Source organism: Equus quagga, chromosome 4, assembly GCF_021613505.1.
Source record: "Equus quagga isolate Etosha38 chromosome 4, UCLA_HA_Equagga_1.0, whole genome shotgun sequence".
Lineage (NCBI taxonomy): Eukaryota > Metazoa > Chordata > Mammalia > Perissodactyla > Equidae > Equus > Equus quagga.
The window spans coordinates 18,254,242-18,268,291 of NC_060270.1; the positions used below are offsets into that span (position 1 = coordinate 18,254,242).

The window sequence follows — 14,050 nt, forward strand, 5'->3', positions numbered from 1 at the left end:
CTACAAGATTTCCATCCGTCAACTCAGCATTTATTGCATTCTTACTAAGGGAACTTAGTTCACTACTAAGAGAATCAGAAGGAATTGATATATTAGCTTCATGCCCTCAAGAAGCTGATAATCCTCTATTTGGGACATTTGTAAGTGTGTTTCCCTGATTACCGCTATAGATTTTGCCACTTCATTTACCATATGTCAGATTCAGCACAACTTCTCTAATGTAGATGATTGTTTCCTGTTTGCCTACATCATTCCTTAGCTTATCACTAGTGTCTGATTATCCTGTAACAGGTCCAGGTGGCACTGGCTTGATATTAACAATGATTAATATTATTGAAGTGGCCAATATTGCACTTAGTTCTAGATTTCTTTCCAATAGAAAAAGTTTGTTTACAATAGGTTAATAAAAGTCAATGCTCCAGAGACAAATTAAGAGAAAAATTTTTCTGAAGTCCAAGAAAACTGCAGTGCAGTTTGCTCACAGACCTGGATTATTATGTGTTCTCTTTTCTACTCAAGTGGAATTAAGTATGAAAAGGATAAACATCACTGTAAGGGGAAGACCAAGTGTGACTTGGAAAAAGCAAGTGGCTGTGAATTGAAGAGAAGAGTAAAATAGAAGATGATAGCACATAGTAATAACAGTGAAATCTTGAATGATGTCTTATTAAAATGTCCCGCCAAGGATTAAAAATAAGGATAGTGTTCAGGGTAAAGTGAAGAGAGCAATGCATTCAAAATTAAGAAAAAATGTTTTTCACCTTATGGGCAGTTTCACACACACACACACACCCCACAAATAACTTGTTCAAATGCTATGGCAGGAATAGAAAAGGTGATGGAAAAACAGCTGCAGGTAAATAACACACCCTCATGGAAATAAAGATAAAAGTCACATTATAAAATCCTTCTTTTTTTTAAGATGTGCAAGCTGACTCTGCATAACAATGCTGGATTCAAGAGAAAATGCTTCTTTACATATATGAGGGCCTTTGAAAGTCTTAAGATTCCTCTGCTTATGAAATATCAAGAATAACTTCTTTTTTTAAAGATTGGCACCTGAGCTAACATCTGTTGTCAATTTTCTTTTTTTTCTTCTTCTTCTCCCCAAAGCCCCCCCACCACATAGTTGTATATTCTAGTTGTGAGTACCTCTGGTTTTGCTATGTGGGACACCACCTCAGCATGGCTTGATGAGCAGTGCCATGTCCATGCCCAGAATCTGGACCCACGAAACTCCTGGCCACTGAAGCAGAGGGCATGAACTTAACCACTTGGCCAAGGGGCCAGCCCCAAGAATAACACTTTTTGAACAGGATTTTTGACCAGAAAGTACTGGGGGGGTTTCTAGAAACTGTCTTCCCATTGAATCACAGCTCAGGGCTGTGATGGAGAAATTTTTTTGGTAAAAGTTCAGAAAGTAAATATTTTTGACTTTGCAGGCCATAAGGTCTCTGTCCCAACTACTCAGTTCTGCTGTGGGAGCACAGAACTAGCCATGGATAATATATAAATGAATCAATAAAGCTGTATGCCAATAATACTTTATGAGCAAAACAAGCAGTGGGTCAGATTTGGTCCATGGGCTATAGCTTGCCTTTCTCTGTCTAAAGCAAATAATAGTGGATGAAATTTTAATACAATATCACACATTATTAATTTTTTTCATAAAAAAGGAACCAAGAAAATGAATCCCTTACTTTTTAGCACAATGAATAAATAATTAATTTAGTTCAGACACATTTATTTTACATAAAGAAATATGATATAGTAGTTGGTTTTACACTCTTCTGAAAGAAAGCACTTTAAATGACCCAGAGTCATGAAATAGCTGGCTAACTTTGAAAAAACCTAGCAAGGGAAACAGTCATGAACACTATTTCCTAAAGATATTTGAACTTTTTGCTGAGTTTCTTAACTCTTCAGGAATTAATGGTAAAATTAATTTACCATAAATTAATTTAAATATTCAACAAAATTATAAACTAAAATGTATGCATTTCTGACATAATTGGCTTTCCAATCCATCCACTATGGTACAGGGCCAAAGATTCTCAGATTCCAAATAATGGCAGATTGTTTTCTTAACTAGTTTGTGAAAAATAAATCAGGAAAATTTTAAGTTTAAAATTTCAAAATTAGTGGCCGGAAAGGCTCTTATCTTCAGTGGATTTACAGAATGGACACTCATAGAACTCCAGAGTTGAAGTAAAGAAAAAAAAGGCATCTTGTCAAGAGGTCTCTTTCTACAAGTAGCTTCATCAAAATTTGTTTCTTTTATGTAGAGTGGGGATGAGCCCACTTGTACCCCAAGTACCTCTTGATGAGCTGAGGGCATTGAGGCAGTATGCCTGCTTGATGCTATAGGAAAGAACTTGCTGCACTGGCCCATAGGAGGCATGGGCAAGCTTGGGCATGGCCCCCTGGAGATAGCCAAGCTAACACAGTTTGGGAGCTAGGGAGGAAGCTTCTTATTATTTTACACAAACAGTCATTCTACAGTCCATGATCCTAAGACGGGCTAAATGTTAGGTATGCCACCCGGCACTTCAGAAGGCATTTCAACCTTAGCTACAAAGTAACATAAGTGGATGAAAAAGTGGTGACAATTGTTTCTTTATCAGAAATGTTCTGTTTGGTACAAGCTAGTGTGAACACCATTTACTCAATAGTAAGGAAAAAAGCAAAAATCATCATGTCCCCTTGTGGTTATTCTATGGCCTCACACACTGATGGTAGTCATGAAATTATAGATATTCCTGCATTAATCTTAGCTTATCAAGTGACTTTCTCATCTATTTTTCAAAGGACTTTCCACTTGTTTTCAAAATATTCTACTGTGGTAAGCAATATATCCTAAAACCACTGATAAATAAGTTCAACTTATTAATTATACTCAGCTTTCTTTTTTCATTTTGTTTTTCTTCATAAAAAGAGTTAAAAATATTAAATATGGAAAAAATAAGCAGAACTTGATAACTTTTAAATTGTACTTGTACTTGCCCTTCATTTTTCCTCCCTTTTAATATTTCTGCACTTTATAGTCGTTTATATTTGATTTATGTTTCCCTTAATAGAGGAAGAACCTTTAGATTTGAGCTGGGGTGGAGGGAAGGACTGAGATTGATTGAAGATCGGGGAGGGTGAGTGTAAGATGCGAGCTCTGCTGTTAATGGGTAGTGTCACCCAAAATGTCCAGGCCCTGGATTCTTTATCTGTAAAATGAAGCCTCTTGATGACTTCTAGGGAGGCTTGCACCTCAGAGTTATGTGAAATACTTTTGATATTGGAATCCTGCAGCTGCACATGAAGTAACAGTATTGAAGACAAGCTCAAGTAACCTCTCTCTTTATTCTAGTCTCCCTCTCTCTCTCTCTCTCTCTCACAGAAAAGTGAATGAAAACTAAAATTTGAGGTACAGCAAACACAGTAAATATTTGTTATTAATTCTTTGTAAGTTTTTAGGGGAACATAGATGCAGTAAGTAATGGGGCAGAAAAAAACCTTCTTAGAGACTCTGGCAAAAACAATCTTCTTTAAAAGAGAAGGAGAAAACCACAGGGTTAGAATAGCTCTTATTTTTAACTAATAAAACCATATATAACGAGAGCAAGCAACAATGGGAATCTGCCTTAAGGAATGTTTCTTTTGCAAGTAAATTTCACAAATTTGAGGTGGATTAAAGTGTCTGAAATCCTGGAAGGCAATCCTTTTAGCCATTTCCATTTGTCTCAAGTAATGGAATCTTTTCTCCATAATATATATCTGTCTTTGACGAGCTGTGGTTCATAATCAGATAGAACAGCACCATTATCTCATCCATGATGCACTGTGAGATATCCTACTACATTCTGAGAATACTTCCAAACTGCCCATGGTAACATTTGCATATTTTGGTCCCTAAGTACTTTAGCAATTGTAACTTTATTTTCCTTTATACTGTAACAAACTCCCTGCCCCCCAGGAAAAAAAGTGACTCTGGATAATTGTGTCTGGATTTAAGAGATCAGAGGACAGGTAATTTTCTACAGAGACCCCTATCCTCCCCACCTACTGTAATAAAGAGATAGCTGTTTGATTTTCATAACATGAAACAAAACCTATTTGTTTAACTTGGTTATTCTCTTGTGTACTTTCTTTGCTGTGTTTTTTTCCCTCCTTATTCTTATTCTTTATACCGTGCATCTCTCTAATGGTTGCACAGTCATCTGGAAAATACGATGAAAGGGGGAAAAGCTTCTGCCACATCAAAAGTAAATGAGGTTAAACTACCCAAGGAAACAAAATAATAAAATCATGCACTGGATGAGACCTTGGAAGATATTAATTTAGAATGGCCACTGCCCTTCAAACCAAATTACACCTAAAACACTTCTAGACTAGAAATACTTGTGATTTAGAAAGACACGTAGAAAAAAATAGAGCCCTACAACCTCTTCAAGTGTTTAACATTTTTAGAAAATGATAATGTATTTCAGTATGGTAACAACCCTTGTTGTCAAGACAGTCTTCCTTATGTTCAACTAGATTCTGACAGCTTGTTTTCTCATGTTCTTTCTTAATAAAGCTAGGGTATAGTTAGAATTAATACTTTGGGCTATATGTGATTTTCACAGTGCCTCCTATCCTGTAGGAGCAGAGGAGAGAAGTCAGAGAAGACTTGTTTCGCCCTATCGAATATACAAAGGAAGGCATTCAGTGCCTTATGAGGAAGATGTGATGGAGCCTGGGGTTTCTTCACTCTACCAGCAGCCAAGACTCTTACCTCCTCAAGAGGAAGCTGAACAATCAGGGGCCAAGTTCCTCAAACTTAATCATGATTGATAGGCTGCCTTAAGGGCTACCTCACGTCTGATTTTGGATCCAGTGTTTTCCATAGCTTCAATATCTCCAGAAAAGCTAATATTTTACTTCTTGAAAATTCTTGGGACTCAAATGCAGGGAAAAAGTTAAGAAAGACCCTGTATAGGTAGAACTTCCAAGGAAATAGAGTTATAGACCAATTGGCTTGGTCAGACCTTGAAAGGTGATCCCAATGCCTTCCTTTGGGAAAAAAATTATGTCATTAGCTTGATCATGTCTTGGTTCTCAAAAAGCAAAAATTATATTTTGTTTCTCTAGTGTTACCTGCTTTTGCTGTAGTCCTCATTGTTTCATGTTAATTAAATTTCATCATTCTCAGTGTGCTAATTACCCGTGACTTAGGACCTGGTGCTACGCTACTCCTCTTTTCTCTCTATTCTTAATCCACAGGTAATCTCATCCAGTCTTTTGGCTTTAAATGCTACCTAATAATGGGGCTGGCCCCGTGGACGAGTGGTTAAGTTCGCGCGCTCCGCTGCAGGCGGCCCAGTGTTTCGTTAGTTCGAATCCTGGGCGCGGACATGGCACTGCTCATCAGACCACGCTGAGGCAGCATCCCACATGCCACAACTAGAAGAACCCACAACGAAGAATACACAACTATGTACCGGGGGGCTTTGGGGAGAAAAAGGAAAAAATAAAAAATCTTAAATGCTACCTAATGGATCCCAGATGTATATGTGCACACAACACTTCTTCCTTCATCCAGAATCTTACAGCTGCCTAACTGACATCTCTACATGGTTGTCTAACAGGGAATTCAAAAGTAACATGCTCCAAACACAACTCTTCATTTCGACCCCTGCCACCACTCAACCTGATCCTTCCCTAGTTTTTTCCATCTCCCTAGATAATATTTCCATTATTCTAATAGCTCATGTGAAAAACCATGGCGTGATTCTTGAGTTGTACCTTTCTTTTACACCTGCATTCAACCCATGCAAAGATCATGTTGTCTTTTCTCTCAAAATACATCCCCAAACCCACTACTTCTTACAACCACCATACCTACAGACCTGATCCCAGACATTATCTTATTTGTCTGGATTATTGCAATAACCCCAGCTGGCATCTCCTTCCACACCGGATTCCCTAGCCCAGAGTCTCTTCTCCATTCAGCAACCAGAGTAATCCTTTAAAAGTATGTCAGGTCTTGTCCCTCTATTTAAAAGTACCCATTGGTTTCCCATTTCAGACGAAGTCCCACATTGTCCACCTCTTGCTACCTCTCTCTGATGCTATCTCCTATTAATTTTCTTTCACTTACTCTCTTCCAGACACACTGGCCTCTTTGCTAGTCTTTGCCTTCTGCTTCAAGGCAATTTTACCCACTATTTTCTCTCCCTGGAAAGCTCTGCCCAGGTATCTTGAATGGCTTGCTTCTTTACTTTCTTCAGATCTCAATTCATATAATTTATCAAAAAATCCTTCTCTAAGTATCTTATTTTAGATATGCTGCCCCTTCACTGTCTCCCTTAGTTCACTTTATTTTTGTTCATAACACTTTTTACAACATGATATTTTATTTAAACTCCATAAACTCTTCGAGGCAGGGATTTGTTTGTTTACTACTGTATCCACAGCACCTAGAACAACTCTTGAATGAATGAAATGGTACTTCTGAGATCTTCTCAGGCATTGCCTCTGGAACAGAAACAGCTATTTTCTGTAGTTATGACAAAGTGTTCCTCAACATCATTAGCTACTTTTCTCTGAACCAGGTAATTCAAGTAACAAATGAATCTCATATCCTAAACTTGTAATTCTGAACTTTGTATACTTGTAATTCTGCAAATTTGGAGAAGGGCTATTAAAGGCGGACAGTATTCTCTATTGCGTTTATTGGCTAAATAATTCATTTATTCATTCATTCGGCAAATATTTATTAAATCTCTTCATACAAAATGCCCAGCTCTGGAAGAATGTAAAGTTGATTCAGAATTTGTCCTCAGAGAGCTTATTCATCTAATGCAAAGCCTGTGATGTCCAATAATCTGGCTTCATTTCACAATGGCTATTCATTTTCTAGATATTTCTAACACAAATTAGTGCTCTAGAAATAATGAAAACTCAGCATATTTCATTACAAAATAACAATAAAATTCTCAAATGGATTGGAATTCAAAAGTGCCTCAGAACCCAAACCTTAATATGCTCTTTACTTAGACTCCTAGAATGATGACAGTCCTTGAAATGTAGTATTTTCATCTACCATTTACTAATTAAAACCTGGGAATTGTGTCAAAAATGTAATAGAAAGTATTATTGTTGATTACATTTTTTCTAAATGATCACATTATATAATTTTTTAAAATTGGGAGATATAACTACCACAAAATCATTTCACCTTTAAGAATTTCCAAAGTCAGCAATAATGAATGCCTTGTCTTCCTACAGGACATCAATACCAAAGTTATTTTGTTTAGTAATGATTTAATTGTGAAAATGGAGGAATTTGTATTTCAAAATCAGAGATCAAAACATAATCTTTATTAAATCTTGCAGAAGTAGGCAAACTAAATTTGAATTATAAAAGTAAAACAAAGATGTATAGATTACTTTAGAAATGGAAATCTTATCTAATAAATATTGAAGTGAACCATTTAGAGAGATGAGACCACTGAGACACACTATATGGCGATTAAAACAAGATAAATATTTATCAAATGTAACTGTGATTTATTAGGCTGTGTTGGACTAAACAAATGTAATTTTATATCTGAGTCATATCTCATTCTGATACAACCTTCATTAACTGAAGTCTCTGATTTGAAAGGATATCTTATGTTCTCTTCAGTTTTTAATCTCTTTGAAATATTAGTTTGATTCTTGGGAAGACTCTGAAAGTCACAGACCGAAGTCTGCTGGTTATCAATGAGGTGGTTCTGTTCTGCCAATACTGGCTAGAGAAGACAACCTATCATGAGGAACACCAATCTCTATAAGGGCGGTCATCTTTGTCATTAACAAGGGCATAGAATGCTGCCTAGCAGATGGTGAGGACTCAATAAATATTCATATTTATATCTCTATTTATATTTATATCTATATATATGAATTACCTCTTAATTTCTTTATCTCTAAAATGAAGTGATTTAACCATAGAAATCTTTCCCAAAATGGGATCTAAGTTTCACTAGTTGGATATTAAAAGGCCCTTTCTGAAAAAATAGATTCCTCAGGTCAAATATGTTTGGGAAATAGAGGGTTAAACAAAATTTGTAGTATTTCTTTACTGAAGGATTTTTCAGGACTTTTATATATAAATATGCATTGCAAGTATCTAAGAGAAGAAAAGTACATGTAGCATTTCTCAAACCTTTCTTTTTTTTCCTTTAAAGCATCTGTAAAAATTACAAGACATAAATTAACCTATTTACCCCCATCCATGGACTTACAAAAATGGTCTCTGCTCATTGTTCAATAGTGCTCCATTCAGAAATACTAATCAATCAGTTCTTCTTCATCTCCTGTACAGCTACCCGGATTATGCAACAAAAAACACTTGTTGTTCTGTTCTTACCAACATGGACAAATTAAAGTTGAGATTTGAGACAACCTTTGAAGTAAATTTAACGCGAAACATCATGAAAAGCAACAAGCTTACTGCCTTGTGTTCAGTAAGCACAGTCAAGGTGCCTAGCCCTGCTTCTTATTTTCATACCCTCCTAGAAGTGAGTCTGCAACTCAGAAACAAACCAGCGTTAAGGAAGATACCAGACCTGGTCTCTTAAACTATTTTTAAGTTGCTAACAACATCTAGGAAATCCATTCATAAGACACTAAACAAGTACGTACAATATTTTTTTTTACATAGTTGATATATAATGTTTTCTTGAATATCAGACTTCAATGCCTAGACCCAAGCCAATCCTGATCCAATATTCATCATCTTTGTGTTCCTGGGAAATCTCTTCTTCAGTAATGTTGGATATTCTGAAAGTGTTGGAACACAAGATCTTTCTTTCCTCAGACACAGCTACTGAAGATTTCTAGATTCCTCTCGCTCTTCTCTCATTTTGTAATGAGCACATTCACGTGGCTCCCTGAGTTTTAGGGCTCCTTTGAGACTGTTGGTTCTGGAATCAGTTTATCTGTGTAAAAATTCCAAGTCTATCATTTATTCTCTGACAACTAATCTCTCTGCCTCCATTCCCTCATTTGTAAAGGAGGGACGACTGTAGTTCTTACCTCAAAATTATTGGAGGATTAAACAAGGAATAGCATAAAGGGGGCTTAGTAGTGAGTTTAGGACTAAATGAGTTTTCGGTGAATGTTTATTATTAATAAAATCCTCTATAATAGTCCTCCTGCTCTCCAACTCTGTGATGACCTCCACCCCCGGGGACCTATATTCTTTTAATCTACTCTTTTCTAAGATCCAGAATGATACTGCCTTACCTAAATTAGATAGAGGCAACTGTTGTTTCTCCATTAACATTTAGCTATAGTGTTCACCATATATAAACAAACTGACAGCTTTGGTACCTACCAAAGATAGCACGTATTCAGACGTGTGAAAAGGAGGATTGCTGGGGAAGGGAGAGGAGAGAGGGTGGTAGGTTCTGAGAAATGCTGAATTTTCCACACTGGTGGTTTGCACTGATTACTCACCACTTAATTATTCCGCAATATATTTCATTTTCAGTCTATAGACCCAAGTTTTGCTACGTCTATATGAAATGCCTAATCTGCAGCAGCACAGTGGATTCCCTCCCCCCTTTTTTTTACCCTGCCATATTAGCAAGTGATAGCCAAACAATTAATCACAGCTAGACTACGGTGCTCTGAACAAGCTGTCAAAGAAGCTAAAATAACTAGACCAACTATGACACAATCTGCTTATTTTCAGTTGTCTAAGCTTGGCCTGAATCTCTCACTTCATTCTGTTAACTATTTCTTCCCTGGAATTTTGTTTCCCTGTTTTTATTGAATATTTAGGGGATGGGAAAAGAAACAGGGGTATAGAAAAGGTTAAGCACAGTTACTTGCCAGGATTGTATGGCAGATGCTTAGGAGACATGACAACTAGTAGTGTCCAAGAGCAGAAAGTACACAATGGCCTAGCACTGTCCATCAGACTCCTGATTAAAACTTCTAGGTACATTATTGAAGTGTCTGGCTTAAGTATTCAATGGGTCAGCATATCATCCTTTCCTTTTTTATTTATTTTCTTCCCCCAGGAGAAAACAAAAGAAAGGCTGCTCATCTCCAAAAGGATCACGCATGACAACTTTTATTCTAAAAGGTAAATTTACAAGGAAAATGTGTGACACGAAATGTGTGGAGAGACTTGGAAAGTGAGCAGCGTGTCAGCCAAAGCTGTAACAAAATAGCTAATGAACAGCAGCCTTCTAATGAGTAAAACCAAAGTGACGAAAGTAGATGAGGACTGGGCTAGAAATGGAGTGGTAGTCCAGTGACTAAAGATAGAATATTCCTAATCTTAATTTAAAGAAAATCTGGAAGAAAGAGGAGGGAGATTTGCTTTCAGCTTATGCAACTGGACTAAATAATGTTCTTATTCCTTCCTCAGCTTCTTTTCAGACTGAAAAGTCATCATGATTATGGAGAGACATTGACTGATCAATATCATCAAAGATGTTTTATACATCTCCCACTGCCCACTTTAGGAGTACCCATGAAGAAGCTTCTTTTCAGAAAAGTGTTCTTCCTGACAATATGGCTTATTTTATCCTTGTCCTATTTGTCATTCTGATTTATATGTCTATAGTATTTTGTCTTTTCCAAGCAACACATTCTGAGACAAGGATTAGAGGAAAAGCAGGTTATTTGGGAAGGGCAGGGAACACTGGAAAAGAAGCGATGAGGTAATACAGAGAATGGAAGGAAATGAAAAGGCTACCCAAGTGGGCTACTGAAGCTTAATCCCACAGAGAGATTCTGGGAAATGATCAAAAACACGTCTAAGAATGGTCACGTCCAAGAGGCGGGAGAGTAGGGATATTTGTACATCATCTATTGTGAGTCTTTGGTTGAGGCTGCTCTGGGGTGTTAACTTCTCAGCACTTCCATCTGCTTTCTGCAGTTTTGTGGGAAAGAGCCCTCAACACAGATACAGGTATGGTCTGCTGAATGCCAGCTGGGACATACTGAAAGGTTTAGGCAGTATGGGCAGAGCTTCTGTAAGTTAAAAGCATCTGCAAGAGTGTTACTGGTTTGGGTTTTTGTTTTGGCTTGGTCTTTTCACATCTATAAAGTGCAGACTAAGAAAGAAGCCCATGTCTAACAACTATACAAGACCATATTTCGTGTATTTTTGTATACTTGTCTTATCCCTTGTTCCAACTTATTCTTTGTACATTTTCCCCTTATCCCATTTTTAAATACATTTATTTCTATTTGTATCCATTTATGTAAGGTTCCCCATTACATTTTGAGAAAGAGATGGGGTGTAAACCAACAAACAGGCTCAGTGAATAATTCAACAATAATATATTAAATACCTACTAGGCATCAGGCATCACTGTTGGCACTGCAGATAAAATAGTTAGCAAAATACGTATGTTATTTACCTCTACTGAAGTTACAGTCTATTTGGAGTTTCCCAAAAGAGATCACAGGAGGTGACATAATTCAATTAAATAACATCTATAAAAGATCTGTGTAATCTTCTCAATACCTTCCAAGAAAGAGAATACTAAAAGTTTTATTTCCTCCTTGATAGTTCTGACCAGTTAGCATATAAAATTATCTAGAGATTTAAACGTGAAGAATAAAGCTGATATCCACAGTCTATCCAGACTCATTCTAGGAAGTGCTGGCTGATTGTGTCTTTAGCTGTAGCCTTTTAATTTTTTTTTCAAGATTGGCACCTGAGCTAACACCTATTGCCAATCTCCTTTTTCTTTCTTTCTTTCATTCTTTTTTTTTTTTTTTTTTGCTTCTTCTTCTCCCCATAGCTGTATATTCTAGTTGTAGGTCCTTCTGGTTGTGCTATATGGGATGCTGCCTCAGCATGGCCTGATGAGTGTTTCCATGTCTGCATTCAGGATCTGAACCAGTAAAACCCTGGGCCGCCAAAGCAGAGCATGTGAACTTAACCACTCGGCCACAGGGCTGGCCTCTAATTTTTTTTTAATTCAATCAAAAAATATGAGAACCTACTTTTTTCAGGCATTAAGTTACCCTCTGGGGATACCAAGATGAACAATGCATGATTTCTACCCTCAAGGAGCTTACAGACTATCTGGGAGAATGACAAGCAAAGAGACAAGAATAACAAGAGTAGTGCTAGAGCTGGGATGTGTAGTAAAATGGTACATGACTGACATTGTTATTTTTGCAGCATCAGATGTTATTTTTGTCAGCTCAAATTTTGGGGAGGCAATATTTTAAAAGCAGAAACATTTACTACTTGTGGTTGAACTGGGCTAGCTGTGACTATGTTCAAAATGATATGGTCCAGTCAGAATAGTAACTAATAACCTCCTTTCAACATCTATCTGGCTGGTAGAGATATAACAGCTTGTCTTCACACTGTTTGCACAAAAATGAATTCAAAACTACCATGAACCCTGCAGCCTTACCACAAATCATTATCCCTAACAAGGCTCTGACATGGCACTTAGATGTAGAAAGATTGGGTAAAGCTCTTTGTTATACATTCAGCCAAAACTACATTATAATCTTCATTTAGCAAGTCTTAGCTGGGGTCCAAGACTGAAGATGTCAAAAATTTAGCACAGCATTTTAATTAGAAGAAGCTCTTCTCTACCAGTGTTAACTTCTGGGTATCTAGAAAAGGACCATACTCCTCCCACAAAAATAGGATTTTTGTGTCTTGAGAAGTTAAATACAAATTATGAAACCTATATCAAAGTAGATATAGGATGCAGTTTTTAGGCCTGCTTTCAGGAATTATTTGGCTATTTATTGGATATACACATTGGACAGCACACTTACCCTGAGTTTACCACATTTGCTTAACTTCTGGAGTCTGTGGATAAAATTTAAGAAAGAGCGCTTAACATTTTTTATAGACCTGAAGAGGAAATGGTTGCCTCCCTTCAAGATCCCAAAATGAGTATATGATACTAGTTTTCAAAACAGACAAAATAATTATAGTAGTAAGGAAAAACTAAGCCCAGAGTGACGTCAGCATCTTGGTGGCAAGAGTTCCCTTTTTCTCTCTCTTTTGACTTACAACTAATTGCACATCCATAACCAAAAAAAAAAAAAAAGCACTTCCGTATACGGTACCAAGACACTTGAGAGATCCATACATCTGTGCACCTGAAAGGGGGTGGATTGGACCATGGAGGAGGCGGTGGAACAAAAGAAGTGGTGGTGGATCTGGCAGGTTTCTGGTTTTCTGCAATGATGGCAGGAAGGCAGCAGCCAGTCCACAGCAAGCAGCATGTCCTTTCCGACAGAGGAGGTGGAGAGTGAAGGTGTGAATGGGGATCCACCTGGCCATGCCTCCTGCAGCTGGAGGCACCAGTTGCTCTCTGAAGAGAAACTGCAGTAACTGGGGGGATGCAAAGGAAAGGGAAGTAGGCAGACAAAGAGAACTGAAGGAAAGCAACTCTTGCTGCCTGCACTGGAAGGCAAGAGGACCCACTCCTGGAGCTCTGGGACCCTCCACTTAAGTGCCCCCTACCAAGCCATGGGCACATCCAAAGCCCCAAGTGCTAAGTACACACCTATCCCCCTGTCCTTAACCCCTCACCCTTTGCTTTTTTTTAATGCACACACTCACAACCTTAGCAGTGGTGAGTCAGCTTGGGTAAGAGAAACCAAAAACTTGTGCCATACCACCACCTTCTGGAAAGCTAAAGGAAGGCTCCTAACTACCAACCTATTGAACTGTTAGAATCAAAGAAAACAAAACCTTGCCTAAATAGGAAAGGTGTTCACTACTTCAAATGTGGCAGCAGAGCACTTCTGACCAAACACCATGAAAAATCATGGAAATACAGTATCACAAAAAGAAAACAAAATTTTCCAGAAACCAAATATATGGAATATTGTGATCTAACTGATAAAGAATTTAAAATAGCTGTTATGAAGAAATTCAGTGAGCAATAAGAAAACTCAGAAAGTCAATAAAATGATCTCAGGAATAAAATTAGCAATCAGAAATTCTAAAAAAGAGTTTGAAATTCCAAAAAAAGAACCAAACAGAAATTCTGCAGCAGAAGAACTCAATAAATGGGAGGAAGAA

General features: G+C 37.4%; 1 pseudogene; it reads left to right on the forward strand.

Annotated features, from left to right (window-relative positions):
• Nucleotides 1-13,354, forward strand: part of LOC124238164 (alpha-1,3-mannosyl-glycoprotein 4-beta-N-acetylglucosaminyltransferase B-like) — a 49,097-nt pseudogene extending 35,743 nt beyond the window's left edge.
• Nucleotides 13,355-14,050: the final 696 nt, after the last annotated feature.